General features: G+C 48.8%; 1 pseudogene; it reads left to right on the top strand.

Moving 5' to 3' along the window:
• The first annotated feature begins 7,960 nt into the window (after positions 1–7,960).
• LOC146174851 (uncharacterized) lies at positions 7,961–11,748 on the top strand (annotated as a pseudogene).
• Positions 11,749–19,764: the final 8,016 nt, after the last annotated feature.

The following is a 19,764-nucleotide window of genomic DNA, read 5'->3' as shown; positions in this document are numbered from 1 at the left end:
GACAATATGGCTACCGCCAGTGATGGCGGTTTGCAAAGCGCACTTGCAAGCGTGGTATCCAGCGGCACGATGACTGCTTACGAGTCTGCGGCTGACCTACTTGTTGAAAGGAAGGATTCGCTTGCCGTTGAAGTAATATACGATTTAGACAAGAAACCAGCTCATGTTGGAGAAAGTTTCCACGCTGTGGCAGCAAGAAATGAGCCATCCGAGAAGACAAAGGAAACGAGCGAGACGGAAAAAGAGCAGCAATCGTATAAACGCTCCTCTCCCGAGATTGAGCGAGAATGCGAAGGTTATACAGATATATATTCTGCGACCCGTGCACTGTCTCTCGACAGACTAGACGCTTCGTGCGGTATACCAGCACTTGCGATGGGTAATGTGTCGGAAAGTATACCGGCTATCTGTCCAGGGACTGCTCAGGAGGAGGAATCGTCTGAAAACTATTTCAGTAGCAGCTCTCGGGAATCAGCAGCCGTCTTCATCGGGCAGGAAAAGAAAGGCGTGAATAAAACTGATAACATGCCAGAAAAATTAAAAGTGTCTGAGAGCGAAGAAAAAACCATGGTCATAGAGAATTCATTAGTGCCATTCTCGGGATCCAAAATGTCACCTTTTATAGAATCTGCGCCATTTAAAGAAGTTGTCACTGAGACGTCAGATATCAAGCCAGAATCGCCTACAGCTGAACCGATGTTTCGAGATACTACCTCTACAGATAACGGTGTAACTTCTGCACATAAAACGCTGCTTGGCCCAGATATATCAGCTGCGTCAACCACAGCTACTGGAGAATCTGCACGCCGCTCATCGCCGGTGGAGTCAGCCTCGATGATAGGTGGGCACATTGCGCACACAGAGTCGCTCCAAGACGTGCGTGGACGCACTCTGCTTCTGGAAGGCGCGATTAATGCTTCACCCGGAGTCACAACAACTATAGACGAGTTAACGACCAAAGAGACCACTTACGAGCGACGCTCTGGTATCACACTTATCGAAAATGCAGCAGTAAAGAAAGAACTTGTTTCTTCAGAGACAGCAGTTCCAAAGAAAGAAGAAAGCACCGAAGAGAGACGATTTGTAGAAATAACGTCCACTACTTCATTGACAATAAGACAGGCGTCTCTCGTGGAACAAGAGTCGACCGATGTCGAGCAGCTGCAGCAGCAGGTGTCAAAACCGCTGTCGGCAAGGAACCGCTGCGTTGTAATTTTATCGGGGACGAAGATGCGACGGCCTCCAAGTTGTCAGTTCGCAGTCGTGTATAGGAGCAATCGTGGGCATTTCCCTTTTGTCCAGCGGAGCAGGGTGGTCGACGTTGTCGTGCTCTGTCCACGAGGTGTAGATGGTAGTTGCACCGGCCCTCGTCACCAGGCTGTTGCGACGAGGTGGTGTTATGGTCTCGACTTCGCGGGTGGCGCGTCGGCAAGTGTTGATCCAGGCGTCGTGCAAGGAGCTAAACTTTCGATTGATATTGTCGATACGACGCGCAACATTTGTGGTGTTCACCAGTATGGCGACAGCCTGGGCGGTGGGCGAGAACTGTGGCAAACAGACCTGAATGACGCGATCAGCGATCCTAGAAAGTTGGTCGAGAAGTACCTTAAGCTGAGCCTGTAGAATTCCCTTGATGTTAGGTGTAAGTCTTCGAAACCAGAGCGCCGGCAGTATAAATCCAGGGCTTCATGTTGCCCGAGAGAGCACCTATGCGGCGGAGGAGGTGCGAAGGCATGCGCACAGCAAATTCTGCGTGCTATAGTTGACGCAGTTTCTGGTCTGCCGATAGTGGCCGGTGGCAGATGAGATAGGTTTTGAATCGTTCGTAAGGCTTGGCCGTTGGTGGGTTGCCAAGGATATTCCGTTTCTCGTTGGTTTAGTGGGCATCGAGGTGGGCGACGAGATAATCGCATCAGGTCCGGTCTAGTGTGATGCGTGCGACGGAGAAGTAGTCCTCGGCTTGAACGAACTATATCTGGGATGAAAACGGCCAAAACGGCAGAAGCTGGACAGCTACACGCCAGACGTCGAGCGGGTCAGCGTGCGGAATGCCGTGTGCCGGGGTTCTGACGTCTTAGGCGGAGCCGGCAGGATGCCACTGCACGCGAGCTTTGAGTTGGCAGTACCGTTCCTAAAGCTGTTGCCCTTGCTTGTACATGGCGATAAGTTATAGCTCGTTGTACGGGTCACCAGATGTGTGATGTCGTTTCGGCTGAAGGATAAATCCCAAGTTAAAAACGTAGTAACTGTTTATTCGATTAGCAGTGGCAGCAGGCGAGCATACCAACGCCATACTTGTCTCACTAGCAGAAGGAAAAAAAGCCGCTCTTCCTAACCGGGTAGTCTTTTTTTTTTTTTGTAGCCACTTCGCTGGCGCATGCCTCGGGTGGCGCAGTGTTTTATCGCTAATGCCGTCCAGTGTGCGGTCATGTAATGCTCGGCCGGACGATAAAAAGGTGGAGGCTGCGTGGAAATATGCACACGTGTGTCGTCACATGTCCATTTCGCTGAAGCACTCCATTTTGCTAGAAATCGCTGAAGATGTTTGGCATGTACGGCGCTCATCCAGGTTTCTGAGCTTCCTGTTAGTGATTTTATTCTAATCCCCTGGGTTGAGGTCGTTCTAAGGTTGTACATGGCTGCCAGTATTTCCTATACCGGGATATCTGCATCTAATTTGGTGCTGGGGTTAGAGCGGTAGTCCGGGAGTGGTGGGCGAATAGTGGCACTATTCTTTTAAGGCTTGGAGAAGGTCGTCATCTTTTAGGGAAATTTACGGAGGATTCGGATAACTTTTCTGTTAGTTGTTCTTGCTAAATAATAGTCGGTAGAACTGAGTAATAGTGATCTGGATCCCGAGACACCGGAAAAATGTCCACGTATCTTTCAAGCCGAGATTCCGCCTATGTATTTCCATAGCTGATCCCATTGCTGGCATGCCAACTGTCCTGCATTTCCTTCAATCGCTTTAGCCAATGTTGCGATGGGAATTTTGAGAGGGGTATTATATTTGTTCACTACCATCTGTTTTGCAGGCCACCGTGTGCCTCCCATGTGTGAAGGATGCGGCTGTTTGCGATTTCGGTATTAAGGGTGCCGTCTTCCCCTATCAAGTCCTGGAGCATCAATGGACAAGAAGTGGAAGCAGTGACAGATTTTCTCTTCTTGGGCTCCAAGACTACCTCGGAAGGAGACTGCAGTCATGAAATTAGGAGACGCCTGCTTCTGGGAAAGAGTGCAATGGTTAGCCTTGACCGCCTAGTAAAGAGCAGAGACATTAGTCTGCCAACCAAGATTCGTATACCTGGTGCTATGGTATTTCCTGTTGTGATGTATGGATGCGAGAGTGGGGCTGTGAAAAAGGCTGACCGCCGAAGAATTGACGCGTTTGAATTGTGGTGCTGGCGAAGACTCTTGAGAGTTCCTTGGACGGCCAGAAGATCAAATCAGTCAATATTGTCGACCATAAACCCTGACTTCGCATTGGAGGGTCAAATTCTAAAGTTAATACTTTGGTCATCTGATGAGAAGAGAGGAGCCGCTGGAGAAAGATTTGATGTTGGGGAAGGTTGCGGGTCGGCGGAGAAAGGGTAGGCAGTGAACGCTATGGTTAGATGGCATCCTCGAGGCACTGCAGATGAAGCTGTGTGATGTTGGGAAGATAGTGAGAGACCGGAAAGCGTGGCGTGACATGGTCCATAGGGTCACGAAGAGTCGGACACGACTGAACGACTGAACTGCTGGATTTGTGTAGTTTAGTAATTCTACGTCCTGATTTGCCACTGAGCCCACCTGTCGCGATTGTCAACGGTGTTTGGAACTGAATTGCGAGTGTGGCGGAATTTACCCTAGTTTACAATTTCAATGCGCGTCGAGTATTTCAACTAGTAAACTGAACTGAATATCGGTATTTATTATTGAGTGGTGGCTTGTAATGCCACAAGGCAGAAAAAAAAATAAATCACTCGTAGTGCGACTATAAACTTAGGAACTTCGCTGCAAAAGAAAATGATTACCCGTTCTGCAAAGTTATGACAGGTACACTGCTGCTGAGATCTCTCTGACGGGGCTATGACACATGATACCTGCGCTTGCGGAGCTATGCTGACAGTATATATGTTTTGATTTTCGCTTTCCAATGATGCCATTTTTACTATCAGGACGACATTCACATTCACTACACCTCTCCTAGCTTTCGCTCTTTCACTATATTCCAGCCATACTTTAAAGATTTTAATAATATTTATTATTATTATTCATTCATAGGAAAGGAAAGGCGCTGTATCTACACACCAATTTTGCTTGGTTTGGTTAGTGGTGTTTAACGTCCCAAAGCGACTCAGGCTTTGAGATGCTGTAGTGAAGGACTCCGGAAAATTCGACCACCTGTGGTTCTTTAACGTACACTGACACCGCACCGCACACAGGCGCCTAGCTTTTCGCCCCGTCGAAAAACGGCCGCCGAGGCCGGGATTCGAACCCGCACCCTTGGGAACAGTAGTCGAGCGGCGCGACCACTGCGCCACCCCGCAGGGTAAAAACCACCCCTGCTTTCGCACCGCGACGCATCTGCGTTCAGGTTTTGCTACTAGATGGTGCCACAGTGTTTGCAATTTCGTGAATAAAGCAATAATGGGTTCCACTAGAATTTTAGGCGTGCGTCATTGGGCCGTAACAGCCTTCAACACGAAACTGAAAAGACGTTATTCTAAGCAAAAACAATGTCTAATTACTGTCTGGCGAGTGAAATGTACGTTTGTTTTAAGCACGCCTTTTTTGTCAACTACCAGTCGTCATCGCTGTCGCTGCTGATGGTTTTCAGCATCAGACTTTATGAAAAGGGGCGTCAGCACTCATCGAAAAATTCTCGGTAAATATTTTCTACAGCATTTCTACCAAAACCGATGGAATCGAAAACTTTAAACTTGAATCTTTTCACTACGGCGATAAAAATTTGAAACCTAAATTCGAGTGTTCTCTACCTTTATTGGCTTTCATTAGGAAAGTTAGACGGTAAATGACAAATTAGCACACTGAAATAATTAGGACATTAAAAAATGCCTGAAAAGGGGTTCAAGTTCTTAGAATTAATAAACAATATTTGCTAATGCTAAGTAGCGGCACATAAAAAAAACAAATATAAAACCGCTTTAAAACTGAGAAAAAAAATGTCGGTGTGTGCGATATGCTATCCCATCATACAATTCACGGCGTAGCATAAGTGTCCCTTAGGTTTATTAGTGGTGCTGGTCAAGCCAAATGTTTGGGACATTGTGCACAGCTGCATGTGTTCGCAGTAATTATGTCATCCACTGATACTTGACGCGCTCTATAGGTTTGACGACAATAAGGCCACAGGCACGCTTCCATGCTTGACATAACCACCTAGAATATTAAAGGAGCTGGTCTCCGGCGCCCGACGACAATGCTATCGTGTCTCCGGCAAAGCTAGATGGGGCCGGAAGAAAGCATGGCTCTCCTGAAGAATGGAAAATCCGGAACGAGAGCCGACGTGCGATTGCTCGAGAACGGATGCAGAAAATTTAGTCCTATCATTTGTGCTCGACGGAAGCGCACTAGGTGCGGCCTGCTCTGTCGCCCGAAACCGATGCTAGGCGCCTACTTGCCGTAACCACCGCTGCGGTGCCACAGCTCGGGGAGAACAGCGAGCGGAGAACTGCGCCTAGATGTCCTTTGATTGAGGTGTCGGCGTGGTAGAAGCCTGTTATTTTAAGGATATAAGATCTCCGTTTCACAAAATTTGGCAACACGAATTCGTATATACTGTCACCTCTAATGTGAGCATGTGAGCCCTTAGCGCCGCTCGACAAGGATATATACTGGAGTGTGCACCGAAAAGCTTAATGTTACGGTGGTTTAAAGCCACTTGATTGGAGTGCTCGCATTACCGTGATGCTGCATTCGGGTCAAGTTGCTTGTCACGTGAGAATGTCACCCGACTGTGAACAATTCGAAGCTGTTCAGAGGCCACGCTAGCCTAATGCAGATAACACTTTAAATCACCATGTCGCGAATTCCCTGCGTTTCATTTTTATACTGTTTACTCATTGCTTCATACAGTTCGTATAAACAAAACTGATGTCAACCTATTGTACGCTGCCCAGTGCTATCTAATAAAAATATTAGTTGTGGTTTAACTCGGTTAACCCTAGTTAAATTGCGATAGCAACGACGGAAGCTTCTTATGCCTGCAACATTATTCCCCTTACACGCCCTATCAGTGTAAGGTACTACATTTTTGGGGTCACCTAAGCTGATCCTTTATGAGTATGAGGCGAGTGTGTAAGTTACCAGCCTTCTCCTCCTCCTCCTCCTCCTCATCGGCTGTTCAAGGTCAACCGTGGCGTCCGCCGGGGATACGCGAAGGCGCGAAACCTGGCGCAGTATTTCTATCGCAATAAAAGGTGGTCTCACTGTGAGCAGCCTCTATGAATGTGCGACTAATAGCCAAACTTTATATTTTCATTCTCTCACAAATGTTACGGTGGAAATAGGAAGGCGTTTGCGAGGTAAAATCTCGATGATAACCTGGGATCTTCGATTTAGTTGGAGACCTTACACTATGTACGCGAGAACGCCATCCGTCACTGCTGCCTGTATTGTCAACGACCTCTCAATGTAAGCGCGCTTCATAGTGCCGGTCTGCCTCAATGTGCGCCGAAAGATTTTTTTCCTATTTGCAGCCTGTGAACCCGTATAATGTTGCTGGTTTGTAGTTTTAAAGAGAAGAGCTCGCATCGAGTGTTCAAGTTGGGAAGTTAACTGTTATCTGCGATCATAGGATGTAATATTCAGCATATTTCCATTGAACATCAACGATGGGAACTGTCATATGTTAGAAAACTATATTTAGTATTCTGTGAAAGCCCCAGCACGAGGGTGAAGTGGTAAGACGCCCGACTTCTCTGCCGGGGCACCCGGGTTCATCCCCTACCGCCAGCGGCTGCGTTTAGATGGAGGCGAAACGAAATGCCATCCGCGTGCTACACCACGTATTATGGCCTGCTGGCGTCAGTATACGGAGAAAATGATTATGTGCCCCCACTGTACGACTCAAACTCGCGGCGGCATATCTCATCTAGTATGGGATTGCCCTGCTTTTTCTACGGGACGCTCCAAGATCAAACCCTACCGCCTGAACTACCGTTCCCTTCTAGAAACTGATGCTAACACACAGATGATATTTGCCAAGTATGGCTCGCTTAGTGGCCTGGTTAGAGCAATGTGATTCGAGTGATGACCTAAACAATGAAGATTGTATCTACTGCCTTTTATCCCTATCCATGGCCATGAGCCTTCCCATTCAATAAAGGACATTCAATCAATCAATCACCAGGTGGTCAAAGTACTTTGGAGCCCGCCCCTACGGCACCCCTCTCTCTACGCTTTCACTCCCACTTTCCTCCCTTCTCTTACGGCGCGGGTCAGGTGTCCACAAAACGTGTGATAGATTCCGCGCCTTTCATTTCCTGTGAACCATATTATTATTACTTTTATTATTATTAATAATATTATTATTCAACGCAGTCTAGTTACTTCCTTTAGTGGAATAGTGGGTAGATTGTGGCCTTGGTTTCTACGCACTCCTAATGCTCTGAAGTCTTGGCTAAGAGTTTAGGGCTGTCGGCACTTAACCGAAGTAGTGCTTCGATCCTGCCTGCGGAGGCCACCTTGCGAGGGAGGTGGAATATCAAGGAACTGCCTTCTGTGCGGTCCCAGCGCAGGTTGGACAGCCTTTGTTATTAATAATTTACCCAAGCGCCCGAGAACTGCTTCCACAACAGCCTGAGTTCCTTTGGGATGCGCACACTATTAAATAGAGCAAAGAAAATTATTCGTAAAGCGGGCGTAGAAAATCTACTAAACTCCGGGAGCCTTTTTCAGAGAAAACGCATCGCCATTACCTTTCGACTTTAACGGTGCGTCCTTAGGTACAGAAATGCCTGGACCTCCCACGTTGTTCCGCCTGCGGGTAGAGATAACCGGCTTGACCTTCACCTTCTGTCGTCTCACCATCTTCAGAGCAGGCACATCAGTGCCTGAGCAAGATGAGATAGACGTAGATGATGCACTGGTAGTCTCGGGTTCAGAGTCATCCACCTGTTCCGAATATGCCATTGTTGATGATGGCGTAACTGCTCGGTGAGATGTATTCGAAATACTGTAACTCGCTGAGCGTATTGCACTCAACCTGTCTGAATTATTAGACACTGCTGCTTTCGACAGCAGTGGAGGAACAATATCGAGGTGTCCCTTAACTAACTGCAAGCAATAGCCCGCCGCGTTAATGGGGTTAGCATGGGCCGCCTAATGGCTTCTGCGCCGAGCGATGGTTCCAAACATATCTTCTTCTTTAGCCCATGCAAAAATAGAGGGAGCGGCAATGGTTAACTGAGAACAGTGACAAGTACTACATGCACTGATTTATTTTAATAAATTTTTTGTAGACTAAGCCAAAAAAGTGATATGGCTTTGCTCAGCTAGACCAGGATATAAGTAGCAAAATAATGTGTGCCCGAATCTGTGCTGCCTACTCCTCTCCAATCCAATCTAGTTTCATCCCATCCAGTCTAACCCAATACAGTCTAATCTAATCCTATCCAAGCTAATCCAGTCTAATCAAATCCACTCAAATTAAGTGCAGTTCATTCCATTGAAATGCAATCCAAGAAATCCTGTCCAATTCAATAAGTATTTGCCCAATAAAAACTTGTCATATCGAGTCCAGTTCAGTCCAATTTAATCTAGTCTATTACAATCTTATGCAATGCTGAGTACAGGGTCGCCCGAAATGCGCCGCTGACTAGCCTATCATCGTCAATACTATAATCCTCACGCTAGAGAAGAATTAAGATGTGCAACTCACAATGTCTAGCTATGTGTTTGTTGCATAAAGGATAATAGATCTTCTGGTTGCTCCTTGATTGCCAGATGGCGCGCAAAACGCGCGGCGTCCGCCAGCCAGGCGGTTGATAGGCAACGGCTCTGTGCATCCCGCCACGCGAAACTCGTTAAAATACAAGCCTACGAATGTAGACCATTAATTCTAAGAAAACAAAAGCATAGTGTCTGAAGTTAGTATTTGTTTATAAATTGCGAATACAACATCAAGAAATCTGCCTATAGATGTGATGCTAGCTATGTGGGTATTCACAAAGTTTAGGAATCGCAATTCCACTGGCACTTTGACCGAAGGAGAGAAGAGACCAACGAAAAGCATCATCACCTTTAATGAACTATGCAACACCAATGTACGGTGGGGTCAAATAAATGCAGCTTAATTAAATGCATAATTTTCGAACGGCGGCACTGGTATTGTCCAAGAGCAGGGCAAGAGATTAAATTGGGTGCAGCTCCAGATGCCGTCTGATAAAACTCAACCAGATGTCTCCTTCAGCCTCTCCTGCGGTCGACTGCTCTGGGAATCCATCTCATGATGAACACCTGTTTTCAGCGATGTGAATATTGTCCTAGTAGTAAATAAGGCATCTTTGGAAACATAGAAAATCAAAACTTATATACTGTTAGCCTCGCTCCGCACGTCCAGGTATCATGTGTCATAGCCCCGTCAGAGCGATCTCAGCAGCAGTTTACCTGTCGTAACTTTGCAGGACGAGTAATCATTTTCTTTTGCAGCGAAGTTTCTAGGTTTATAGTCCCACTGCCAAGGATTTATTTTTTTTTTTTTGTGCGTGTGGCATTATAAGCCACCACGCCATCGTAAATACAAAAATTCAGTTCAGTTCACTGGCTTAATATACTCGACGCGCGTTGTAACCGTAAACTGGGGTGAGTTCCGCCAGACTCTCAATTAGGCTCCAACCATCATTCACGATCTTGACAAATGGGCTAAGTGGAAAAACCAGAACGTAGAAACCAGAAAACCTAACCTCCACAATCCCAGACACCCTTGATACTGAAATCACAAACAGCCGCATCCTTCACATACGCGAGGTACACGGCAGTCTGCAAAAAAGATGGTAGTGAACAAACTTAACAGCCTACACAACATTCCCGTCGCAACACTGGATAAAATGATTGAAGCCCATGCAGGACAGTTGGCATGTCTGCAATGGAAATGCATAAGCGGAATCTCGGCTTGGAAAATACGTGGACATTTTTCCGCTGTCTGTTGGATCCAGATCACTACTACTCAGTTCTATAGAGTACTATTTAGAGAGAACAACCAACAGAAAATGTTACCCGACTCCTTCATAAATCTCCCTACAAGATGACGCCCTTCTCCAAGCCTTAAAAACAGTGCCTAACTACCACTATTCGGACACCAATCCGGGACTCCCGCGCCCACCAGAGCCCCAAATTGGACGCAGACAACTTGCTATGGGAAATACTGTCAGCCATATACAACTTCAGAACGACATTAACCCCGGGGATCAGACAAAATCATTAACAAGATGCTCCGAAACCTGGATGAGCTTTTGTACATGCCAGACCTCTTCAACGATGTCAGACAAAATAGAGGGCTTCTAGCGAAATGGACATGTGACGACACACACTGCGATTATTTTCTAGCAGCCTCCGCCTTTGTATCATCCGGCAGGGCATAGCATGTCCGCACGCTGGCCTGCATCACCGATAAAACACTGCGCCATCCGAGGCATGCGCCAGCGAAGCTGGCTACAAGAAAGAAGTTGGCCGGCTGGGAAGAGCGGCTTTTTTCTTTCTGCTAGTGACACAAGTATGGCGTTGGTACGCTCGACTGCTGCCACTGCTAATAGAATAAAATGATATTACGTTTTTATGTTGGAATTGTCCTCCAGCAGAAACGACATCATACATCTGGTGACCCGGACAACGGACTATAACTTATCGCCATGGACGAGCAAGACCAAAAGCTTCAGGAACGATACGGCCAACTCAAAGCTCCCTTTGAGTGCCATCCTGCCGGCTCCACCTAGGACGACAGAACCCCGGAACACGGCGTTCCGTGTGCTATCCCGTTCGATGTCTGGCGTGTAGCCGTCAAGCGTCTGCCGTTTTGGCCGTATTCATCCGAAATATCGTTCGTCCAAATCGAGGCCCACTTCTCCCTCGCACACATCACGCAAGACCGGACCCGCTGCGATTATCTCGTCGTCCACGTCGATGCCAACTAAGCCAACGAGGCACGGAATATCCTTGGCAACCCACCAACGGCCAAGAATAACGAAAGCCTGAAAACCTAACTCATCCGCCGCCAGCCAGTATCGGAAGACCAGAGAGTGCGTGAACTAGAGTACGCAGAATTTGCCGTGCGCGAGCCTTTTCATCTCCTCCACCCCATACATGCTCTCTCGGGCAACATAGAAGTCCAGGAGTCATACTGCCAGCACTCTGGCTTCAACGACTTACACCTAACATCGAGGCAATTGTGTAGGCTCAGCTCAAGGTACTTCTCGACCAATTTGCCAGGATCGCTGATCGCGTCATCGAGGTCTGTTTGCCACAGTTGTCGCCCAGCGCCCAGGCTGTCGCCACCTTGGTGAGCACCACAGGCCTTGCGCGCCGTATCGACAATATCAATCGAGAGTTTAGCTACTTCAACGACTCCTGGATCAACACTTGTCAACGCGCCACACGCAAAGTCGAGACTGTAACAGCACCTCGTCGCAGCAGCCTGGTGACGAGGGCCGTTGCTACTACCATCGACACATCGTGGACAGAGCACAGCGATGTCGACCACCCTGCTCCGCTGGACATAAGGGAAATGCCAACGGCTGCTCGTAGACACGACTGCGAACTGACAACTTGGAGGCCGTCGCATCTTCGTCCCCAATCAAAATACAAAGCAGCAGTTCCTTGTCGACAGCGGTTCCGACACCTGCTGCTACCCACGAGCTAATCTTCAAGATACCCGTCCTCCTTCATCTTTCGAGCACCGCGCTGCAAACAGGTCAATAATCAACGTACGGCTCGCTCCACCTAAACGTCCAGCTTAAAAACCTATGCCTTCATTGGAATTTTGTCGTCCCCGACGTCATCGAGCAAATCTACTGCTCAGATTTTTTGTGCACTACAACCCGCTACCGGTCTGCCTTCACGACCGTTTAACCAAAGCGACAACAGGATATTCTTCGCCAGGAGAGCGAACTACCCACCAGCCAAGCATCAAGGTACGTGGTGCTGAAAACAATTCACCGTAGCACACCATCAACACCGAATGTCCTGGTTTGATGCGCCCTAGCGGATTGTAGCACAACACTGTGCAATACACCCGGACCATCCCAGACACCACAGTTTTTTGCGTACCCGTCACATTTCCCCGGACCATGTCAGTTCCAAGCGGTGCCCATGCGCCTCACCACATCACCCTTACCCGAAGAACACCGAAGGCTGGAGCCCCTGTGGGGACTACCGTGCCCTAAACGCCTGCACAATTCCGGGCAGGTACCCCGTCCACCACATACTACACACCACATTCTCCGGGCCACACTTGAAGGCCTGCACGCAGATACCCGTCGACACCGACGACGTCCCGAAAACTGCAATGATTTCCCATTTCAGCTTGTTCAAGGTTCCCTTCATGAGTTTTGGCCCGAGGAACACTGGACAAACCTTTCAACGCTTCATCGACAAAATCGTCGGCGGCCTCGACTTCTGCTTCGTCTATCTTGACGACTTTTTCTGTCATGCCGACGAACGCCACACGCACCTTCGTCTGCTTTTCGAGCACCTCGATGACCACAGTGTAGTCGCCAATGTCCAAAGGAGTATGCTCGGTGCTTCAGTCATCGAATTCCACAGCCACGTAGTTTCATCAGAGGGAACTCGACTTTTGCCTTAAAGCATCTCACACCTGCAAAATTACTCTGAATCCATCAGCGCTACAGACCTCGCTGTTCGGTCGAGAGGCTGAACTTTACGGGCGTTTCTTGCCGGATTCAGCCGACTATCAGGCTCCCCTCGACCAATGACTTGTCATCTCTATGAGGAAACCTACCCGCCACGGGGACACCGGTTTTAACGAAACCTTTCTAAGAATGCAAAACTGCTCTCTGCACCGCCACACCTCTCTCCCATCCCGTGTTAGACGCTCCCTAAGGGCTCTTTATGGAGGGCTTTAACTTCGTCGGCGGCGCAGCGCTTATGCAACGCATAGACAGCACTTGACATCCCTATTCGTCACTGGCAAGCTCTCAGCTCATAAAACGAACCTTTGTTGCCAGACCCACCGACGGTACTACGGCCCCCGTCCAATCAAGTTCTCCAGCTTATTACAAAGCATATATGAAGCATTACAACACTGGCGCCACATTCTGAAAGCACAGCAGAACACTATCCATGCCGACCATATACTATGACCTAGTGGATGAAAAAACTGCGCAAACGACAATCACCAGAACAAAGATACACAAGTAGAGCGCTGACTCTAACTGAAAGATTATTCAAATAGGGAACTCGATATATGGAAAAAGTGACCACCCTATCAAGAAGTGGAAAAGCAAACACACGTGTTGCTACACAGGATGCAGGCACGCAATCTCGCTTTCATGCAGAAAAATGGATGGCTTACTAACGCACAAGCTAGGTTTTTTTTTTCTTGTGTTAGGTCTCCATTAGCTCTCTGACCTAGGCCTTCTCTCAACACTGCGACAAATCTCCCGCTTTTCCAGTAGAACAAGCTCTGGTTCACTGCCTAGTATACCACCGACATCCACCAAGAAAGCTGGAAGGACAACTTTGTCACCGACGCGCTTTCACGTGTGACAGCTACCAGCTCTTTGCAAATAACAGCTTACGCCCTCGCGGAGGATCAGACTATGGCCGTCGAATCGCAAGAACTTCGTAAAAGCGGGTACTCACTCCAGCTGCAACAAGTCCCCATGCCTGGATCGACAGCGACTGCCTACTGCAACATGTCAACCGCATTAAGCAGGTGTTACTTGCCCTTTTCCTATCGCCGTGGCCTCTCCAACGAGCTCCATAATCTCAGCCACACCGGCATACGCGCCTGTACACACCTCGTGGCCCGCCGCTATACCTGGTCCTCCATGCAGCAGGATTGCTGTACCTGGGCGCACTCCTGCATTCAATGCCAGCACACTAAAGTCAGCATGCACGTCAATTCCCCAATCGGAGTGGGATAATCCAGCGTTTCCACCGAGAGCTCAAAGCAGCCATCATGTGCCACCCAACCTCGACCTGGCTCGAAGTTATTCCAGCTGTCGCCCTTAGTGTCAGCGCTACCTTCAACCCGGACATTCAGGCTACACCCACGGAGCGCGCGTACGGGCAACCTCTTTGTCGCCCAGGCGAATTTCTAACCCAGGCGAAGCGCCATGGCGCTTGCATGGCGCTTCTTCCTGTCACCTACTTGTGTGTGTAGTCTGTGTTTTGCGCCTTTAAACTATTTATTATCTACTCACAGCCACTGAATATTCCCACTTTCTGTAGTAAAGTGTTTAAGCTAAATTTTGTGATGCGTTTTGATCTCATAAATAAATTAGTGATGTCAATGAGCTTGTATTTATGTTCAATTTACAGCTATACTTCAACAGCGAGAAGGTGCGACATTGGGTTACACGTAGTCTAGCTACTGTGGGCTTACTTACAAAGCCTGGTTGCCAATTTGGAAGGTGTTCCCACTCTTACAGAAATGACAGAAAATAATTCACTTCTTAGCTCATGCAGAGTTAGGACGCAGTGCTTCAGCTGGAAAGCATGATCATCAAGCGTGGCCCGGAGAATGTGGCGTGTGGTATGTGGTAGACGGGGTACCTGTCCGGAATTGTGCGGGCGTTCAGGGCACGGTAGTCCCCAGTGGGGCTCCAGCCTTCGGTGTTCTTCGGGTCAAGGTGAAGTGGTGAGGCGCATGGGCCATCGGAGCGGCGGGAGATTCCCTCACGGAGCACCGCTTGGAACTGACACTTTCCCGGGCAAGGTGGCGGGCACGCAAAAAACTTAGGGGTCTGCGATAGTCCGGGTGTTGTGTGCAGTGGTGTGCTGCAACCCGCTAGGGTGCACCAAACCAAGATATTCGGTGAGGATGGCGTGGTACGGTGAATAATTTTCAGCACCACGTACCTTGATGCTTGGCTGGTGGGTAGCTGCTGTTCGCTGTCCTAGCGAAGAATATCCCGTTGTCGCTTTGATGAACAGTCGTGAAGGCAATCCGGTACGGGTTGTAGTGCTAAAAAACTCTGAGCCGAAGATTTGCTCGATGACGTCGGGGACGACAAAATTTCAATGAAGGCATAGGATTTTGAGCTGGACGTGTAGGTGGAGCGAGCCGTACGTTGATTATTGACCTGTTTGCAGCGCGGTGCTCGAAAGATGTAGGAGGGCGGGTACCTTGAAGATTGGCTCATGGGTAGCAGCAGGTGCAGCATCATTCGGTCGTTTTGGGGGATGTACCCTAGCACTGCTTTGCCCAATCTTCTGTTTACTATGAGAGCGACCCCATTCTTTCTCTTGGATTCGTGCCCACAATAAAAGACATAATGGTCGCCGGAGTTAAATTCGCCCATTCCGGTCCACTTGAGCTCGCTGATACCCAAGATATCAATGTTCAATCTGTCCATTTCTCGCTTGGCAATGCTCCTGTAGGGCAAGAAGGAAGTCAGGCTTCAATGTCCCAAACTGTGAACACGACGCAGCCTTTTTCCGAAGTGACTTCCAAGGAAGATAGCCGCAGCATAACTGTCACGCTTTGGGACCAAGATAATAACCCACAGGAACCGAAAAACAGTTCAACCAACGACATTAATGAACGCGGTAATATCAGCCAAGCTGAGGATACTAGTGACGTGAAAACAAGCTTTTTGGTAGCCTCAAAAGACGCTGCAGCGAATGAAAAACCAGGGCAAACAGAATACAGCTGCACCGACGCTGACAGCAGGCGTGATATAGGGGTAAAAATGACCGAGTCAAACCTTTCTGACTCCAAGAAGGCAAGCCCAAAGGCAAAGCCAAGCTTTGCGGATGTTCCTAGCAATCACAAAGAGCCGAGACAAATGGAAGTCAACCTCGATAGCAACCAGTATCAGAACAAAAGTACAGGAAATGGAGATCTTAGTGGCTCCATAGCGCAAAACAAAAGCGGACAAATGGAGACCACTGCGTAAATGTCTTGTCCAATGGATTTGCTTTCTGTCAGCTCAGACGGATATCAGACTAAAAACCCAACTGTTATCGACGAGAAAGCCATCATGGAAGCTTGTATGAATAGGTCCGTGAAAGAAGTGAAGAATGTTGAGAACTCTGTCATTACGTCCGAAACGGAGGAGGTATTCTACTTCCCAAAGGAGAAGGTAACCAAGAAGCACATATCAGAGACGAGGGTTCTCACAGAAAAACGTTCTTACACAGAAATTGTAATAGAGCCCAATTTGAGCGGTTCCTCATTGATGCCAGCTATTCCCGAGGAAATCGACTTGCCGGCGGTCAAAGCTGCACCGTCTGGAGAAACGCAAGATCGAAGTTTGGGCAGTATCCTGCAGCGACTAGTAAAGAAGCGAAAGAAGGTAGTGTTTCCACAGAGGATAAAGAAGTGGAAGGGTTCCGAGCTGTGGCCTCCGTCCGCGAAGCTTACTCTGGAGAAAAAGCGCCAGTGGACATTCAAAGTACGCTTCTACTGCAGGAACAGGTGGCCCCCAAAGACAGCAAGAGTGACGTTAAATTGAAGAGTTCTATGCAGACTTCAACCGATTTGACTCCTTAGGAGGCAGAGAGGCTTCTTTCTGCCCAATTTAATAATCATGCCGACGGAGCCTCTCAGTAACCAGACAGTGGTGGAAACTCCTTCGAGCGACTTCGACACGTGCAAGGCTCCCTCTGACGGCACTCGTGAGAAGCCTTCTCCATTTCTTTCTATTAGCCTCAGCGTTACTAAAGATGACGATGCCTTGTCTGGCCCCACGGAGCTACTATCGACAGTCATGGATGATATGGCCATCAACGGCCTAGAAACAAAGAGATATAGACAGCTCTACAAGACGTCATCGTGACTCCAGCAACATCCCCGCCGGTCAAGAGCTCAAGGAAATCGTCACCGCTACTTCTTCCGATCTAGCTAGCCAAGCAAAGGAATTGATAATCCAGGAAAGGTTTGCTCCCAGCGGCACGGAATTGTATAAGCCATGGCGCACATACGAGTCCGAGAAGGGCAGCGTCAAGGTCGATGAGGATACTTTTAAGAGTTATGGTCGAATACCAGCGGCAGAAGTCGTCACAAGTGTAGTGCTGGATGCACAGTCCGCTGAAGGGCTCCTGAACCAGACCGACAGCATGGGTCCTGAGGCCGCCAGCGATCTTCAGGAACTCAACCTCCTCGAAAGTACTCCGAAGGCCGGTGATCATGAAAAAATGCAAATGTTATCTGAGTCTGCATCCCAGCCGCTATCGACTATGCCTGCTTCAACATCTGAAACACAGGCCCAGAAAGAGCGCAGAAACGTTCATGTCAAGGCTGGCCAAGCAGCCTTGATGGACGCTGCAGAAGCTACATCACCGACAACGAAAGTCTCATCTCTGACTCTTGACACAGGTGGTCATTGGTCAGAAACAACAGGAACAGCTTCTGCTGCACGACAGGCTGATGTGCAAAGCTTGAATGAAGGGGGGAAAAGGTGGGCAATTGAAGCTCTAGACAATATGGCTACCGCCAGTGATGGCGGTTTGCAAAGCGCACTTGCAAGCGTGGTATCCAGCGGCACGATGACTGCTTACGAGTCTCCGGCTGACCTACTTGTTGAAAGGAAGGATTCGCTTGCCGTTGAAGTAATATACGATTTAGACAAGAAGCCAGCTCATGTTGGAGAAAGTTTCCACGCTGTGGCAGCAAGAAATGAGCCATCCGAAAAGACAAAGGAAACGAGCCAGACGGAAAAAGAGCAGCAATCGTATAAACGCTCCTTTCCCGAGATTGAGCGAGAATGCGAAGGTCATACAGATATATATTCTGCGACCCGTGCACTGTCTCTCGACAGACTAGACGCTTCGTACGGTATACCAGCACTTGCGATGGGTAATGTGTCGGAAACTATACCGGCTATCTGTACAGGGACTGCTCAGGAGGAGGAATCGTCTGAAAACTATTTCAGTAGCAGCTCTCGGGAATCAGCAGCCGTCTTCATCGGGCAGGAAAAGAAAGGCGTGAATAAAACTGATAACATACCAGAAAAATTAAAAGTGTCTGGGAGCGAAGAAAAAACCATGGTCATAGAGAATTCATTAGTGTCATTCTCGGGATCCAAAATGTCACCTTTTATAGAATCTGCGCCATTTAAAGAAGTTGTCACTGAGACGTCAGATATCAAGCCAGAATCGCCTACAGCTGAACCGATGTTTCGAGATACTACCTCTACAGATAACGGTGTAACTTCTGCACTTAAAACGCTGCTTGGCCCAGATATACCAGCTGCGTCAACCACAGCTACTGGAGAATCTGCACGCCGCTCATCGCCGGTGGAGTCAGCCTCGATGATAGGTGGGCACATTGCGCACACAGAGTCGCTCCAAGACGTGCGTGGACGCACTCTGCTTCTGGAAGGCGCGATTAATGCTTCACCCGGAGTCACAAATACTATAGACGAGTTAACGACCAACGAGACCACTTACGAGCGACGCTCTGGTATCACGCGTATCGAAAATGCAGCAGTAAAGAAAGAACTTGTTTCTTCAGAGACAGCAGTTCCAAAGAAAGAAGAAAGCACCGAAGAGAGACGAATTGTAGAAATAACGTCCACTACTTCATTGACAATAAGACAGGCGTCTCTCGCGGAACAAGAGTCGACCGATGTCGAGCAGCTGCAGCAGCAGGTGTCAAAACCGCTGTCGGCAAGGAACCGCTGCGTTGTAATTTTATCAGGGACGAAGATGCAACGGCCTCCAAGTTGTCAGTTCGCAGTCGTGTATAGGAGCAATCGTGGGCATTTCCCTTTTGTCCAGCGGAGCAGGGTGGTCGACATTGTCGTGCTTTGTCCACGAGGTGTAGATGGTAGTAGCACCGGCCCTCGTCACCAGGCTGTTGCGACGAGGTGGTGTTATGGTCTCGACTTTGCGGGTGGCGCGTCGGCAAGTGTTGATCCAGGCGTCGTGCAAGGAGCTAAACTTTCGATTGATATTGTCGATACGACGCGCAACATTTGTGGTGTTCACCAGTATAGCGACAGCCTGGGCGGTGGGCGAGAACTGTGGCAAACAGACCTGAATGACGCGATCAGCGATCCTAGAAAGTTGGTCGAGAAGTACCTTAAGCTGAGCCTGTAGAATTCCCTTGATGTTAGGTGTAAGTCTTCGAAACCAGAGCGCCGGCAGTATAAATCCAGGGCTTCATGTTGCCCGAGAGAGCACCTATGCGGCGGAGGAGGTGCGAAGGCATGCGCACAGCAAATTCTGCGTGCTATAGTTGACGCAGTTTCTGGTCTGCCGATAGTGGCCGGTGGCAGATGAGATAGGTTTTGAATCGTTCGTAAGGCTTGGCCGTTGGTGGGTTGCCAAGGATATTCCGTTTCTCGTTGGCTTAGTGGGCATCGAGGTGGGCGACGAGATAATCGCATCAGGTCCGGTCTAGTGTGATGCGTGCGACGTAGTCCTCGAAAAGAAGTAGTCCTCGGCTTGAACGAACCATATCTGGTATGAATACGGACAAAACGGCAGAAGCTGGACAGCTACACGCCAGACGTCGAGCGGGTCAGCGTGCGGAATGCCGTGTGCCGGGGTTCCGACGTCCTAGGCGGAGCCGGCAGGATGGCACTGCACGCGAGCTTTGAGTTGGCAGTACCGTTCCTAAAGCTGTTGCCC

Source organism: Amblyomma maculatum, chromosome 11 (genome assembly GCF_055883805.1).
Source record: "Amblyomma maculatum isolate TAMU_Amacu chromosome 11, ASM5588380v1, whole genome shotgun sequence".
Classification (NCBI taxonomy): domain Eukaryota; kingdom Metazoa; phylum Arthropoda; class Arachnida; order Ixodida; family Ixodidae; genus Amblyomma; species Amblyomma maculatum.
The sequence above is the reverse complement of the archived record's forward strand: the minus strand, read 5'-3'. Positions and strand labels throughout refer to the sequence as shown.